The 15,307-nt window shown below is 42.6% G+C and overlaps 1 protein-coding gene across 9 annotated transcripts in view; it reads left to right on the top strand.

The window, feature by feature from the left end:
• Positions 1 to 2,872: 2,872 nt before the first annotated feature.
• Positions 2,873 to 15,307, top strand: part of LUZP1 (leucine zipper protein 1) — a 107,555-nt gene continuing 95,120 nt past the window's right edge. For 7 of the 9 annotated variants that reach the window (XM_056795602.1, XM_056795603.1, XM_056795600.1 and 4 more), the window contains exon 1: positions 2,873 to 2,982. The gene's annotated coding sequence lies outside the window, so the exon portion shown is untranslated. Of the gene's footprint in view, positions 2,983 to 3,369; positions 3,657 to 7,872; positions 7,919 to 15,307 lie in introns of those variants that run through there. The other 2 variants (XM_056795599.1, XM_007491197.3) reach the window with 2 other exon arrangements.

A 15,307-nucleotide genomic window follows, 5' to 3' on the forward strand; every position in this document is an offset into this window, starting at 1 on the left:
TTTAGCTCTGCCCATGACATAGATACTAAATGTGTAGGTTGAAGAGGTTAAGTGATTTTGGGTGAATTAACCATCCTGTGCCTCATTTCCCTCATCTCAATAAAAACAGCTCCCCCCTCTACCTCACAGGGCTGTGGTGGACAAAGCACTTTGTAAATCCTAAAGGGATCCAGAAATTACACGTTATTAGTCAGAGTCCATGCTTTCAGGAAGCTTTCCAATGCTGACATTTTACATTTTATGGAATTTAATTTTATGAGTATCTCCAGGACAGATTTTTGGGAAGGGATGGATGTGATTGGGAGGGTTGGGTACCTTCTCTTAGTACTTTGCACATAATGGTGGATCCCTTCCAGCTCTAAAATCTTATAATATTTTAATGCTTCTAAGATTCTATGAATCAGTGCTTACTGGATGGAATTGTATGACAGACACCTGTCCTTCCAGATGGAATTGGAAATTGAAACTCAATAATCCAAGGTCTTATCAAAACTTGTCCAGAAATCTGTTCCCTCTCTGGGATGCTGGTGAATAGTGAATAGTGAGAATCCTGATTTATTCCTAACTGAGATTTCCAGAATCTGGAGAAGGGATGGACACCCAGTAGGTGCTCAGGGTTTGACACATAGTAAGCCCTTCAAATAAAGCCTTCATTCATTCATTCATTCATTCATTCATTCACCCACTCACTCATTCAGAGCTTTCACCTCCCTTTTAAGATAATGATTCTCAACATTTCAGGCATTATAGAATGGTCCTTCAAAATACTGATTACTTTTGTGTGAGGCAAGTGTTCATTCTGTCACCCTGCCTCAGCTTCTCTGAGGGGCAATGCAATTATTTTTGCCCATGGGGGTCTGAGAGGCCGTTTAGCAGGACCCCAAAGACTTCCCTTTCTCCTTGATGACTGGCAGGTCCAGGAATGTCCACTGCAGTGCTGGAGAACTGCAGAAGATGCTACGTGCAATTTAGAACATTTTTTTTTTGAAAGAGGCACGAGGAGTCGCCAGGCACGAGGCAGAAATGGGTCAGCTTTGCAGCATAGAGCTAACAGAGAGGATTCTGCAGCAGCCACTTGCTGACAGGTATCTGTAGGGATGGAAAAGTACTGACCAGGAGCAGTGAGCTGGGCATCAGTTAACAGTCAGTCAACAATTCTATTTGGCAAACATTGAAAAATTGCTTACTATGAGCAAAGCAAAAGGAGGCATAGGGAATCAGGAAGAACTAGGTTCTAGAGCTGCTTGGGACTCAAGTTGTCTGGGTGACACCAGACAAACCAAGTAGCCAGCCCCCAGCCCCAAGGCCTCCAGGCAATTTGAGGAGACCATAAACTGCAGAACCTTGGGGAAGCATCATCATCAAGGGAGTTTCCCCATTTGGAATCTCTAGTCCATTGAAATCATAGATCCTGACCAAATAAAAAAATAACGTGCAAAGCACTCAGCTGGGGGGCTCAGAGAGTTCCAAGAGTTCATGGTTTAGCAGAAGAGCTCTTGGGAGCACTGAGAGTGTAGTAGGAAGAGCACAGATTGGATTGGAGAACATGGGTTCGAATCCCTATCGGTGACCTTCTCAGCCAGTGTGCAGCCTTAGGCCAGGCACAACTTCCTGGGTCTTTTGGATTCCTCACCTGGGAAAGGAGGGGGGGTTGAGCTAGATAGTCTTCCAGGTCAACCAGCACTTATTAATCGCCTCAGTAGTGCCAAGCACCAATACAAAGAAAGGCCAAAACAATTCCTGTTCTCAAAGAGCTCACAGCCTAATGGGGGTGACAACATAACAACTACAGGGTGTCCCAAAAGTCTTTTTTTTTTTTTTAACCCTTGCCTTCCGTCTTGGAATCAATACTGTGTATTGGTTCCAAGACAGAAGAGTGGTAAGGGTTAGGCTATTAGGGTTAAGTGACTTGCCCAGGGTCACACAGCTGGGAAGTGTCTGAGGCCACATTTGAACCCAGGACCTCCCCTCTCTAGGTCTGGCTCTCAATCCACTGAGATATCCAGCTGCCCCCTGTCCCAAAAGTCTTGGGGCAGTTTTAAGCTACTTTAAAGCTTTTAAGAAAGAGACTGAGAGGAGCTTCCAATGAGAAATCCGGCGAAGGTGAAAATCTAGCAGGCTACTAAAGCTTACTACATACGGGATCTTAAGCCATTTATTAGCTGCGTGACCTTGGGCAAGTCATTTAACCTATTTAACCTCTTGGTGCCTCAGTTTTCACATCTATAAAATGGCCTCTATAAAATGACCAGATGGCCTCCGAGGGACTTTCAGCTGTAATCTATGACATTTAGTAGCTGTGGGATCCTGAGCGAGTGCAGGACTTCTCAGCTCTTCAGCTTCCTCCTCAGTGGAATGAGGGGGTTGGGCTAGAAGTTGTTGGAGGTGTCCGCTTTAGCTCTGAATTCCGCAGCCAATCCCAGGTTTCCCGTGCTTTCCTCCCTCCTTCCCTCCCTCCCCTCGTGCTCCTTCTCTCAGCGCAGCCCAGACTCTTACCTATGGGTGCCGGGAGTGACTGTTTCACTGGACTGTTCCTAAGTCCAGACTTGCCCTGGGGGGCGGGGGAAGGAGGAGGAGGAGGGAAAGGGTACTGGGAGGAGGGAGAAGTGAGGAGCAATGGAGGAGGGAGGATCCGAGCTGAGGTCCGAGGCGGGGAGGGCTGAAGGGGAGGTGGGAGAAGGGTAGGTCAGGGGGTACAGAGATGGGGGAGGAGTAGTAGTGGAGTGGAGGGAAGGAGGGATTAGTAGGAGTGGGGAACCTCCTCCTCCTCTTCCTCCTCTTCCTCCTCTTCTCCTCATTCCCGGCTCCGCCCCCGGCCCCTAGCCCCGCCTTCGACGGGAGCTGACGTAAGCTGCGGCCCGCCCCTCATTGTCAGTCCGGTGGAGCTGGAGCTGCCGGCCGCCCGGAGGAGCCCAGCGCGGAGGAACCTCCGCAGCGCGGGCGGGCCGGGCCGGGGCCGGGGCCGGGGCCGCAGCCGCCCAGGTGAGAATTGGACTCTGGGGAGGGCTCGGGAGCCCGAGGCAGCGGGCCGAAGGGGCCTCCGAAGGGGGCGGGCGGCCCGAGACCCGGGAACGGAGCCCGGGAAGAAGGAGCCCGCGCGGACGCGTGGGGCGCTGAGGGCGCCGAGCCTCTCTCGCGGAGGCGGCCCGAGGCTGTCGGACTGTGGCCACCTGAGTTGGAGCTTGGGGCTGACAGTCCCGCGGAGAGTGAGGCAGGCAGGCGAGTGAGGGGCCAGAAGCCGCGGGAGCCGTGGGGAGGGAGGGGGCGACTGGGGGGTGCGAGCGTGCAAATGAGTGTGCGAATGAGTGACAGGCTGCGGAGGTGGAAGGGGCCGGCGTGGTGGGGTTGGTCATCCCCGAAAAGCGTTTGATTGGGAGGAGACTCCAAGGAGAAATCTGGAGAAGGTGAAAAGCCGAGGAGAGTTGGGGGAGGGGGACAGTCGGAGGTGAGGAGGGGTCCGTCTGAAGTGAGATGAGAGAATCGGGAGGGAGAACGTGAAGTAAGGAGGCAAGAATCCGAAGTGAGGAGGAGAGAATCTGAGGTGGAGGAAGAAAATCTGCGGAGGAGAATCTGAGGAAAGAGGTGAGGAGGAGAGAATCTGAGAAGTGAGAGAAGAGTCTGCTCAGAGCAGAGGTGAGGAGGGAGCAATCTGAGAGGTAAGGAGAGAGAGAATCTGTGGTGAGGTCGCTCTGTAGAGAGTAAAAAAAATCACATTTAGTGGAAAGTGGGAGTGGGAAGCAGGGAAACCTGGGGTTTGGGGCGGGAAAAATGAAGAGTCTGAAGGATTTGAGGGCGCGGTGTGTGTATGTGTGTGTGGGGGTCCCCAATCTAGTTGAGGGGGCTGTTTGAGGAGGAGGGGAGAACCCTGGGAGGAAGGAAGTGATCATACAGGAAGAGCCCGGGAGTTCGAGGAGGGGAGGGGAGAGTTTGGGAATGGGGAAGGGACAGGAACAGGAATTGGGGGTGGGAAGGAGGCCTGGCGGTCCGAAGAGAATCCTTACTCCCCGCCCTGGGAGGGGGTGAGGGGAGGTCAGAGAGAAAGGAAAGGAAGGGAAGGGAAGGGAGTGGAGTGGAGTGCAGTTGAGTTGAGTTGAGTTCTGCGGCGGCTATAGCAGCAGCAGCTGCTGTCTGCTCAGCCTGCTGTCCCAGGCGATGCTGGTTTCGGCTTAGACCAATGGGCTGAGAAGGAATTTGAGGCATTTGCTTTGTTTAAGTTGCCAGTAGACAGTCCTTAAAACTAATTAATGATGGAATCTGAAAGGAAATGCAGGGAGAGCTCGGGGAAGGGGCTAATTACCTAGCCCGGCGCCTGGGGAGGAGGCCATGCCTGTCTTGCAGGAGTACCGCCCCCTCTCCCCCCAGCCCGAGTCCCATTAAACTTTTCCGCAGAGTGTGCGGCTTGCCTGCCTCCCTCCTTCCCTCCCTCTTTCTCTCCCTCCCTCAGCTTCCCAGAGGAGATCTATGCCGATCTCCCCACAGAAACCCAGAGGGTAATCATGGCTTCCAGAAGTACAGCCATGAACTGTGGTTTTAAGTGAGTGTCCTTTTCCAGAGGAGGGAGGGTGCCTTCAGGGAATCGCATGTCCTTGGGAGTGAGGATTCCAGGTCACGGGCCCCTCTAACAGTCTCTCTGGTATCTTGCGGTCCTGGTTAATAGCTTGAGTATGCAAGCTGAGGAGGAGGTGGAGGAGGATGGGCTGGCCATTGACTGTTGCTTCCTCTCGTCAGACCCTTTCCAAATGCCCCGGGAGCGGTGTTACGAATAGTCTCAGCCATGCCCCAGCCGGTTCTCACACTCTTGGGGTAGACACCCCCAGAGAGGAAGCATCCTAGACTAGATCTACTGACCTGCCATGCTAGTCCCACCCCCCTGACTCACGCAGTGACCTTGGGGGAAGGGACTCCTGTTGTCTTATCTGACAATTGAGGATAATACTCCCTGGCCCTCCCAGCCTCGTGGGGATGTTATGAGGGGCGGTGTCTCTCTGAGGTACATTTCTTTTACCCACTGAATGCTGCTCAGTTCTAATTAGCTGGCCCGGAATCCGAACTGGGGACATTAAATTCCTCCTATAAATTATCTCATCCCTGACTACAGTGGACCGAGGAGTTGGGATTTTAGACTTGCCAGGAACTCAAGAGCTCATGCAATCTTCCTCACTCATTTTTCGTTGCTGGGTCATTTCAGTATTGTCCCGCTTTTCATGACCCCATTTTGGGTTTTCTTGGCAAAGATACCACAATGTTTTGCCATTTTCTTCTCTAGCCCATTTTATAGATGAGGAAACTGAGGCAAACAGAGGCAAGTGACTTGCCCAGGGTCACATAATTAGTAAATGTCTGCGGTCAAATTTGAATTCAGGATTTCCTGACCCCAGGTTTGGCACTCTATTCACTGAGCCTCCTAGCTGCTTCTCTCATTTTATAGTACAGGAAACTTGAGATTCTGGGGGGAAAGGAAGTGACCTAGTCAGGGTCACATAGCTAATGTCAGAGGTAGAACTCTGCCTCCGGCAGATCTACTGCTTTTCTCACTGCCCTATTTTCTGTGGGAGAATATGAGCTGTCATATTTCGCAAACACACCTTTCCATCACTCCTTTGCAGGAGTGCAGGGTTTTGAATGGCTTAGTGATGTAACCAAGTAGAAAATTCTTGTGTGTCAGAAATAATTATTTTGATTAGAATTTCCCCTCAGGGCAGATATGTTTTTGATCATTTTGCTTTGTGGAATTTTCCAAGTTTCTAAAATTAAACTATTTTCCCTAAACATAGTAAGACAATCTATTTGAGCAAAGGAGGAATAGTTTGTTGGGAGTGTGTGGTGAGAAGTTGGGGGGGTGGTGGAAATCTGTTTGCTGCATTGCTTCAATTTTTCAAATGCTTTTTACTCATATTTGTAGTATATTTATATATATCTAGTCATCCCTACTAAGCTCTTTGAGGGTAGGGACCATGTTCTCATCATTTTCCCTTTCCCCAGTGACTAATATATAGCAGAGTCACTTAACAAACATTTGTTGAATAAACAATGAATGAGTAGCTTTTCTAGAATTAAAGGATATTAGAGCTGTTAGGAGCCTTCAAAGGAGGGAGAAAATGAATGTTTTTTACTCTGCTGTGTGCTAGACTTGAATACTTTTGTCTTGTAATGAGAAGACTGGACTTATTGGTAACCACCATGATGTTGGGAAAGGTTGAAGGCAGGAGGAGATAGCAGAGGATGAGATGGATAGTGTTATGGAAGCAAGGAATATGAGCTTGGGCAGACCTCAAGAGATAGTGGAAGATAGAAGGGCCCAATGTACTATGGTCCATGGGGTCATGAAGGGTTGGACACAACAATGACTAACAACATTGCCAGGCACTGTGCTAATTGCTTTTACAAATATTATTCATCTGATCCAAGAGATTATCTGGTTCAGCATTATCATTTACAGATGAGAAAATTGATGCCCGTGGACATGAATTGACCTGCTTGAGGTCACACAGCTGGGAAGTAATAGTGCCAAGATATGAACCCACTTTCCCTGACTCTGGGCTCTTTCCACTACAATTAAGCTCCATTATTATTATTAACTCTGACCTTCTGTCTTAGAATTGATAATAGAGATGGGAGTGGTAGGGGCTAGGCAACTGGAGTTAAGTGACTTGCTCAGGGTCACACAGGAAGTATTTGAGGTCAGATTTGAACCCAGGTCCCACCATCTCCAGCCCTGGCTCTCTATCCACTGTGCCACCTAGCTGCTTCAGCTCTGTTATTTTCTGTGTACTATTCAGGCATTTGTCCTAGCTTATTTTAGGTCTTAGAAGTTAAATTTTCCCAATTAAAAAAAAATCCTTACCTTCTATCTTAATATCAATTCTAAGACAGAAGAGCAAGCAAGGGCTAGGCAATAGGGGTTAAGTGTCCAGAGTCATATAGCTAGGAAGCGCCTGAGGTCAAATTTGAACCCAGGACTTCCAGATTCTAGTCCTAGTGCTCTATCCATTGTGCCACCTCCCTGTCTCTTCTGCATTATTTTGATCTAAATGGAAAAAAACAAAACCAAACCAAAAACCATTCTGGAAATCAAGTGACCTGGATTCTAGTCCTATTCTAGTCCTCTGCTGTCAAGAGACTCTGTTCCAGGGCAGTCATTTTAAGTCACTCTTTAGAAATGGAGGCTATGGATATATACCATTGTCTCACAATTGTGTTGTCAGAAGCTATAAAAAAACCCAAAACATTGAATAGGTATCTGCTATGTCTTGGTGTCATTGGTTGAAGTCTGGAAGTTATTTTAGAGGGTCCACACAAAAACAAAATGAAAAACTTGCCCAAGGAAATCCATGAAAAAATATTTGGGTTTTGTTGAGTGAGCTCTTGATGGTTTGGAGTTTGGAGGCTTCAAGCCTCCATAGAGGCAACATAGAGAATTGATGGTAGTACATAGAAAACACTATAAAATGGCTGATGATGCTTGTAGTATTCCTTAGATTAAAATGTCAAGAACTTGAACTTGTTTCATGTGGCCAAGAGCTGAAAAAACAATGTGGCAAACTAGCCTTCTTCACTTGCAGAAACCCTCTCTGTGATATTCAGGAGCTGAAAGTGAATACTTTCTCATGTCATGTCCCTCTGGGAGTTTTTAAGGCAATTCAGTAAAGAGAAGATACATATCCAGGTCAGACATAGTCTGCCAATCCTTAATCAAAAGTGGTGGTACAGTGGTCACTATTTCTAATAAAATTTGACTTGAATTTTTAAAATGTGTTTTGTTTGGGGGAGGTAATTTTATTTCTTAAAAATTCATGTATTTTCCCAGTTATATGTAGAAACAACTTTTGACAATTGCTTTTTGACATTTTAGGATTCGGATTTTCTCCCTTCTTTCCCCCCCCCCCCTCCAAGGTGGTTAACATTCTGATATAGAGAGGTAATTTTATTTTATTTATTTATTTAATTAATTTATTTATTTAAAAAAAAACTTTTTTTTGTAACTTTTTTTTTGTGTTTGTTTAGGAGTAGGGCATTTTTGGTGGGGATTGTAGGGCTTTTTGCTGGTGCTCTAAAATTTGATGAAATTTAAAATTAGAAGTGATTCTACTGTCCCTTTTTGGTAAGAGAAAGAACTAAAGTGATACAGTTGAAGTGGGAGATAATCACCTTTCTATATGGTGCTTTAAGGTTTACAAAGTGCTTTCTTCATAATAATCGGTGCAGCAGGCAATAAAAGTATATTATTCCAATTTTATAGATGTGGAAACTAAGGTTCAGCGAAGTGAGCTGATTTATTTGCCCGTGGTTGCATAGATAGAAAGTGTCTGAACTGGGACTCATAAATCTAGTGCTCTATACCATGCTTCCTCCACTAGAGGAAGGTTCTTAACCTTTTTTGTGTGTTGTTGGTGAAGCCTAGTGTTCTCAGAACAAGGTTTTAAAATATATATGATGAAATGCATAAGGTTACAAAGGAAACTGTTATATTAAAATATGTTAATATAGGACACTAATATGCTAATGTGTGACACTATAACATCAACATGTGATATAACTATAGTTTACTACTAATAAGCATGCTATTAATGTAATATGATAAACAATATAAGACTTTATCATCATATATTAAAATTAAAAAATATTTTAAAAACAAGTTCATGACCCTTCAATTAAGAACTGCTCTAGAAAGATTCACTAGATAATTTGAGATGTTAAGTTAAAGGTGTAATGAAGGGCCAGGAGAAATAGAGATGATTGCTAGAATTCAGGGGCGGGATGTCAGACAAGAAGAAACAGATCAGGGCTCACAGAATCTTGGGGACAGTGACAATTACTAAAGATAGATGATGTTAAAATTGATTAGAAATCTGGTATCAATATGTTCCTTTTGTGAGATTTCAGCTCCTAGAGGACAGGAGCTAAAGTTTTTTTGATCTTTTAAAGTAGGATTATATGATAAGGGGCTTGTCCCCACTATTAGATAGTCCAAAACTTTGATAACTAACCTCCTGGAACTGACATTCATAAATGCAGCACTTCAGGTTAAAAAAAAAATTATAACAGCTCAGTTTTCTGCCAAAATTTGGAGTTGGTTTTTCCCTTTCCCCCCATAATTCCTCTCGTCTTTGATCCATTCTAGGCTAACTCTAGACTCTGGTCCTTGCATTTTCTTTAGAGGAATCTCTAAAATCCCCATGTTTACCTCTTCTATTCCCATTCCTCATAATTTGCCACTTTATTACCTAGTCTAGTGTTCAGGAATGCCAACTCAAATTTATAAAAGTTCATGTCTACAAAGTTCTTTCTTCAGAATCACTCTGTCAGGTGGGATGTGTTACTGCCACTTTTAAGATGGAAAATCACTCCAGAGGTGGCATATACCTTATCCATAAGCACACAGCTAGTAATTGTATTTGGTATGCAAACCCTTTGCATTGCCCTTAATCTATTTTGAAACTCCCACATTGAGGACAGGTCTTAGGTTGTAGCTGCAAGTTTAGCCCTCTAGTTTCTCTAGGAAGCACCATTTAATGAGTCAAATAAAATTCAGATACACCATTCTTCTCTCTTTTCCACCCTGCTCTTCGAACATTTGAGAAACTCTTAAAATTTTATTGAAATTAACTTAATCTATTCAAATCAGTATGTCATAGGAGCATTGACCATTCCCAGACACCATTGCTTTCCACTGCTCTTTGCTTCCTGTCATCCAGAGACTTCATATCCCATTTCCCAAGAAACCTATGGAATTTTCCTGGTGCCCAAAAAACAGATCTGCAAGTTTCACCTAATTTTTGTAGATGTCTGTCCAGTATTTAGGAGGATGACATCTTGACTTTTGACTAGATTGGTCTATATGCATCTCATGCTTGCCCATCTATACCTTCTCATACTGTGCCTTTAGCTTCTCCAGCCTTTAAAATCTTACCCATCCTTCAAGGTCATTGAGCTACTACCCCAGCTCAGAATTGTCTCTTTCTTCTTTAAATTACTAAGGCATTTATTTATTGCCTTTTGCCTCCATTCCTCATTTGACACATCTTTATATTCTGATGGCCTTGCCTAAGCTGATTTTTTTTCCCGCATGCCTATGTTTTATCCCCCAAGGAGATTTTAATTTTCACAGTAGTAGGACTTGGCTTCTCTTATATCCTTCACCATCTTCCTGAATGTAGGAGGTGCTTATAAATGTTTGTTCCCTTGGCAAGCCACTCCAAAATCTTTGCCAAGAAAACCCCACAGACAGAGGTCCACAGGGTCATGAAGAGTCAGATACAGCTGAACAACAACAATAACAACAAACTTTGACCATTGCCATCATCAGCATAATTTTTTTTTAAATCCTTACCTCCCATCTTAGAACCAGTTCAGTGTATTGGTTCTAAGGTAGAAGAGTGGTAAGGGCTAGGCAATGGAGGTTAAGTGACTTGCCCAAGGTCACACAGCTAGGAAGTATCTGAGACCAGATTTGAACCCAGGACTTCCTGTCTCTATGCCTGGCTCAATCCACTGAGCCCCCAACTGCCCCCCCCCCTCCATGATCATAATTAACATTTATACGGCACTTTCAATTTTGCTAAATGTTTTATTGATATGATCTCATTTGAACCTCACTATAATTCTGTGAGGTAAATAACAAGTGTTCTTAACACTGTTACAAATCAAGAAAATGAGGCTGATTGAATTTAAGTGACTTGCCTGTTGTCTGATTGCTAAGTAGTGTCAGAGGTATGAGAATATGAGTCAAAGTCCAAATGTACAGTTTCTACATGAACACTTGGTTTTTGTTACTCAGTCCCAGATTACGTCTATACTTTTATTTGTATACTATATAATCTGGCAGAGGTTAAAAGAGAATGAGTACATTCAGGACATGAGGAATTATATAAAGGTCCAGAGATGGAATGTTGTATATAGGAATAGGTGGTAGTAGGGGAACAGTTAGTGAACCAGTTTGGAAGAGATTACATAATGGGGAATGATATGAAATAAGACTGAAAAGAAGGTAGATGGGGTCAAATTATGAAGGGTTTGAAAAATCAGACTGAGGATTCTGTATTTTATCCTGGAAGCAGTATAGGGAGCCCCTGATTATTTTTGATGGGCTGTTGAAATGCTCAGAGCTCTATTTTAGTAATATCAATGAAGGGAGAGGACTGAAAGTTTCCTAGCCTTCCTTTTCTTTATTTTTTTTAAACTCATATGTTCTGTCTTAGAATCAGGTATTGATTCTCAGGCAAAAGAGTGGTAAAGGCTAGTTAATTGGGGTTAAGTGACTTGCCCAGGGTCACACAGCTAGAAAGTATAGGAAGTCAGATTTGAACCCAGGTCCTCCCCTTCAATAACTTTGCCAAGAAAACCCCATGGCTAGAGGTTCACAGAGTCATGAAGAGTCAGATACAACTGAACAACAAACTGATCATTGCCATCATCATTATAATTGATATTTACATAGCACTTTCAATTTTTGCCTGGTACTCTATCCACCAGGTTAATGAGCCACCTCTTTTATATTTAAAAGGAATTTGGCCTATTTTAGGGGTTTTCAACCTCTTTTTTTGAGTCTTGGACTCTTTGGGGAGTCTGAAGCCTATGGATCTCATCTCCAAATAATGTTTTAAAATAATTGAAAGTAGTAATGCTGTATTTTTTTTTGCTAGTTGTTTATTTTTTTTATTTTTTTAAATATATTTTATTTGATCATTTCCAAGCATTATTCGTTAAAGACATAGATAATTTTCTTTTCCTCCCCCCCAACCCCCATAGCCGATGCGTAAGTCCACTGGGCATTAGATGTTTTCTTGATTTGAACCCATTGCTTTGTTGATAGTATTTGCATTAGAGTGTTCATTTAGAGTCTCTCCTCTGTCATGTCCCCTCAACAGTAATGCTGTATTTTAGTTAGAGGTTAGTGAAAATAAAGATAATCTTTTTTTTTTTCCATCCATCCAGATTCCCAGATCCCTTGAAATCTAGGCACAGACCTCTGTGGTCCATAGGCTCCAGGTTAAAAACTGGCCAGTAGGATCTCTATGGTCCCATCTACCTTGATGATTCTTCTCTCCTACTTCCCTCTCCCTTAGGTACTCTAGCCAAATTGGATGACCAACCATTCTCTAAACGCATCCAGTGTCTGTTCTTGCTCTATCCCCTTTCTTTAGGATGTGCCTGCTCCTCTTGCTGACATGCTACTGGCCTTTGAAGGATCACCTGATTTTCCATCTTCCATAAAGTCTTCCTTAATCTCCTCCTCCCCCCTTCCCCACTCATCCCAAGACTGCCAGTGATCTTTGCGTCACCTCCCTTGGTGGTTTCAGTTGTGTACAGTCCTGTTCATAGATGCTCTCATGGAATTCAGCTATTGACAGTGTGCTTCTTCTGCGAAGCACCTTCCTGGCCAAATACTCAATAAATGCTTGATTCAGTTCTTAATGCTCTCACTGTGGAGCCGGGGGCTTGAAAGAGGTGTGAGGTGAAAGGATGGGTTGGGAGAAAGTTAGCTTCTTCAGCAAAACACTTTATTTTGATGACAACTATGAAAACCTTGAAGCCAGTTAAGTCTATTTAAAGCTACCAAGACTAGTCAGCAAACTCTTAGAACTACTTTATATTCTCTTTATAGTCTAGTGGATTTTTATTGAAATCATCAGTTGGAACACTCAACTATTAATTTTTCTTTAAAAATTATATCTACATTTTGATGTGCTTTTGATGCATATTTTCACAACTGGGGTAAATGTAGGTCTAATTATTAAGCATTAAAAACTACCATACTTAAAAGCAACAGTTTGAAGGCAGCTAGGCTGCTCAGTAGATAGAGCCAGGCCCAGAGATGGGAGGTCCTGGGTTCCTATCTGCCCTCAGGTACTTTCTAGCTGTGTGTTCCTTGGCCAAGTCACTAAACCCTCATTGCCTAGTCCTTACCACTTGACTGCCTTGGAACCAGTACACAGATTCTAAGATGGAAGGTAAGGGTTTAAAAAAAAGAAAAGCAACAATTGATAGTTTTGATTACTTCTTTTCCTTTCCCCATTAATTTTGTAGCTTCATAAGGAAATTGGTGACTTGGTTATTTGATTTATAGACGCTAATAGTTGGTGTTATTGACGAGTAGATATGTAAATCTGGTAATTAATTGAACAAGTTTGGTGAGGATTGAATTCCTAGATCTAGGGCTGGAAGGGACTTTTCAGAGGGCATCTAGTTCAGTCTCCTCATTTTGACACCTGAGGAAACTTAGGTCCAAGGAAGTTGTGAGCTCTCTATCCCTAAAGGACATTCATCATAGGTTGGATGACTTACTGGCTTGTCTTTGATGCCTGAAATCTAAACTTGAGGTCCCTCCTATCTTTAAGATTCCAGAATCCTTTCCTTTGAAGTTTCAGGAAACATTTGCTCTTTTACTAAAACAAGCATATATATATCTTTTTTCTTTTTGTACACTTAAGTTATAGTAAATGCTTTATACATTAGATCAAAATAAGAAACTTAGGAGCAAAATTCTTGTTTAATGAGAATCTATTCAACTAAGAAAATGATTTTATTCTTTATAGAATTATTAGAGCTAGAGGAGATCTTAGCAGTTATCTAATCTCATTTTATAGATGAGGAAACTGAGGTTTATAGAAGTGAAATGTCTTGTCTAAGGTTAAAAGAAAGGTGAGCTTTCTTCCTTTCTTTGTTTGCAAACAATTTTTCCATTTGGAATTAAGCTAGATCATCATTTAATTATTATTTGTGGAAGTTCCCTGATTGATGACTGACTGAGTTTTAAAAATTCATCTTGAAAACATTTCTTATGGAATGATTTGCACTCATTACCAAACTTTTTTTTTTAAAACCCTTACCTTTCATCTTATAATTAATACTGTGTACTGTTTCCAAGACAAGAGTGGTTAAGGACTGGGCAATGGAGGTTAAGTGACTTGTCCAGGGTCCCCCAACTAGGAAGTATCTGAGGCCAGATTTGAATTCAGGACCTTCCATATCTAGGCTTGGGTTCTCTATCCACTGAGCCATTTAAATGCCCCCTACCAAACTTGATTAATGAATGGGTATTTATGGGAGTCCATAAGCATTTATTAAGCATCTTCTATGGGCCAGACACCATGCTAAGTGTTGGTAAGATAATTGATAACTGAGAAATAATTTGTAGATGTCAATATCATAACCAACCCTCCTTCAGAGAGACCCTGGTATGGAGAGTTGAGAATATTAGCAAAATAGTGTGCTACAAGTCACCTGGTTCATTCTTCTCGTTTCATAGTAGAAAAAAATCAGTCATAGAATTTCAGAGGTCATCTAGTCTAACCTGTTTTTGAATAGAAATCTCTTCTACATGACATCCTTGGCAAGTAGTCCTTTAGATTCTGCTAAAGATATTCAGTGAAGGGGAACTCACTATCTCCTAAGAGAGACAATCCATGAAGCAAACTCACCTATTCCCTTTTCCTTCCTGTCACTCTTCTTTCTCTCCACCCCACCCTGCCTACCTGCCTGCCCACTCACCCAAATCTTCTATTATCCATGCCAAATATATTTAGTTTTTTCAACTATGACTTCTATGATAGGTTTTCTAGTTTCCTCTCCATTTTAGCTGATCCTGTTGAAATATAAAATTTGTCAATGTCCTCTTTAATTGTCACTTTCAGAATATGGATTGTCATTCATATATATTAGACATCTTTAGTTCATCAAGATAATTATAATTTTTTATGGTATAAGAATAAACTAAGAATATTAGTGTATTGAGGGCAGTTAGATAGATTGCTGCCAGACACAGGAATAATTTGTCTTCCTGGGTTCAAATCTGGCCTCACACACTTACAAACTTGGTGATCCTGGGCAAGTTACCTAACCCTTTTTGCCTTAGTTTCCTCATTTGTAAAATGAGCAGGAAAAGAAAATGGCAAACCACTCCATATCTTTGCCAAGAAGATTCCAAATGGGGTCATGAAGAGTTGGAAATGAGGTTCTGCATGGAATATTTTCTGAAGTTCAGAAAAATGCTTTCCAAGGAAATTAGTTATACCTGTTTTGGCTCAATTTAGATCCCAATGTTCTGACTCTGGTGTTTTTTTAGAGGAACTAAATTCTACCTCTGATGATTACTCCCTCTGTGACTTTGGATAAGGTGTATACTTTTCCTGCACTTTATTTTCTTCAGCTCTAAAATGAGAGTTTTGGTTTAGATGGTCTTTGAGGTTCCTACTTCTGAATTTGTGATTCTTCTATGATACTGTGGTTTTTATCTCATATGGTGTATACGACCTATTTGCTAAAATTTTCCTTAAAGATGAAGCACATCATTCCAGAGAATTAGAAA

This window comes from Monodelphis domestica, chromosome 4 (genome assembly GCF_027887165.1).
Source record: "Monodelphis domestica isolate mMonDom1 chromosome 4, mMonDom1.pri, whole genome shotgun sequence".
In the NCBI taxonomy this organism is placed as follows: Eukaryota; Metazoa; Chordata; class Mammalia; order Didelphimorphia; family Didelphidae; genus Monodelphis; species Monodelphis domestica.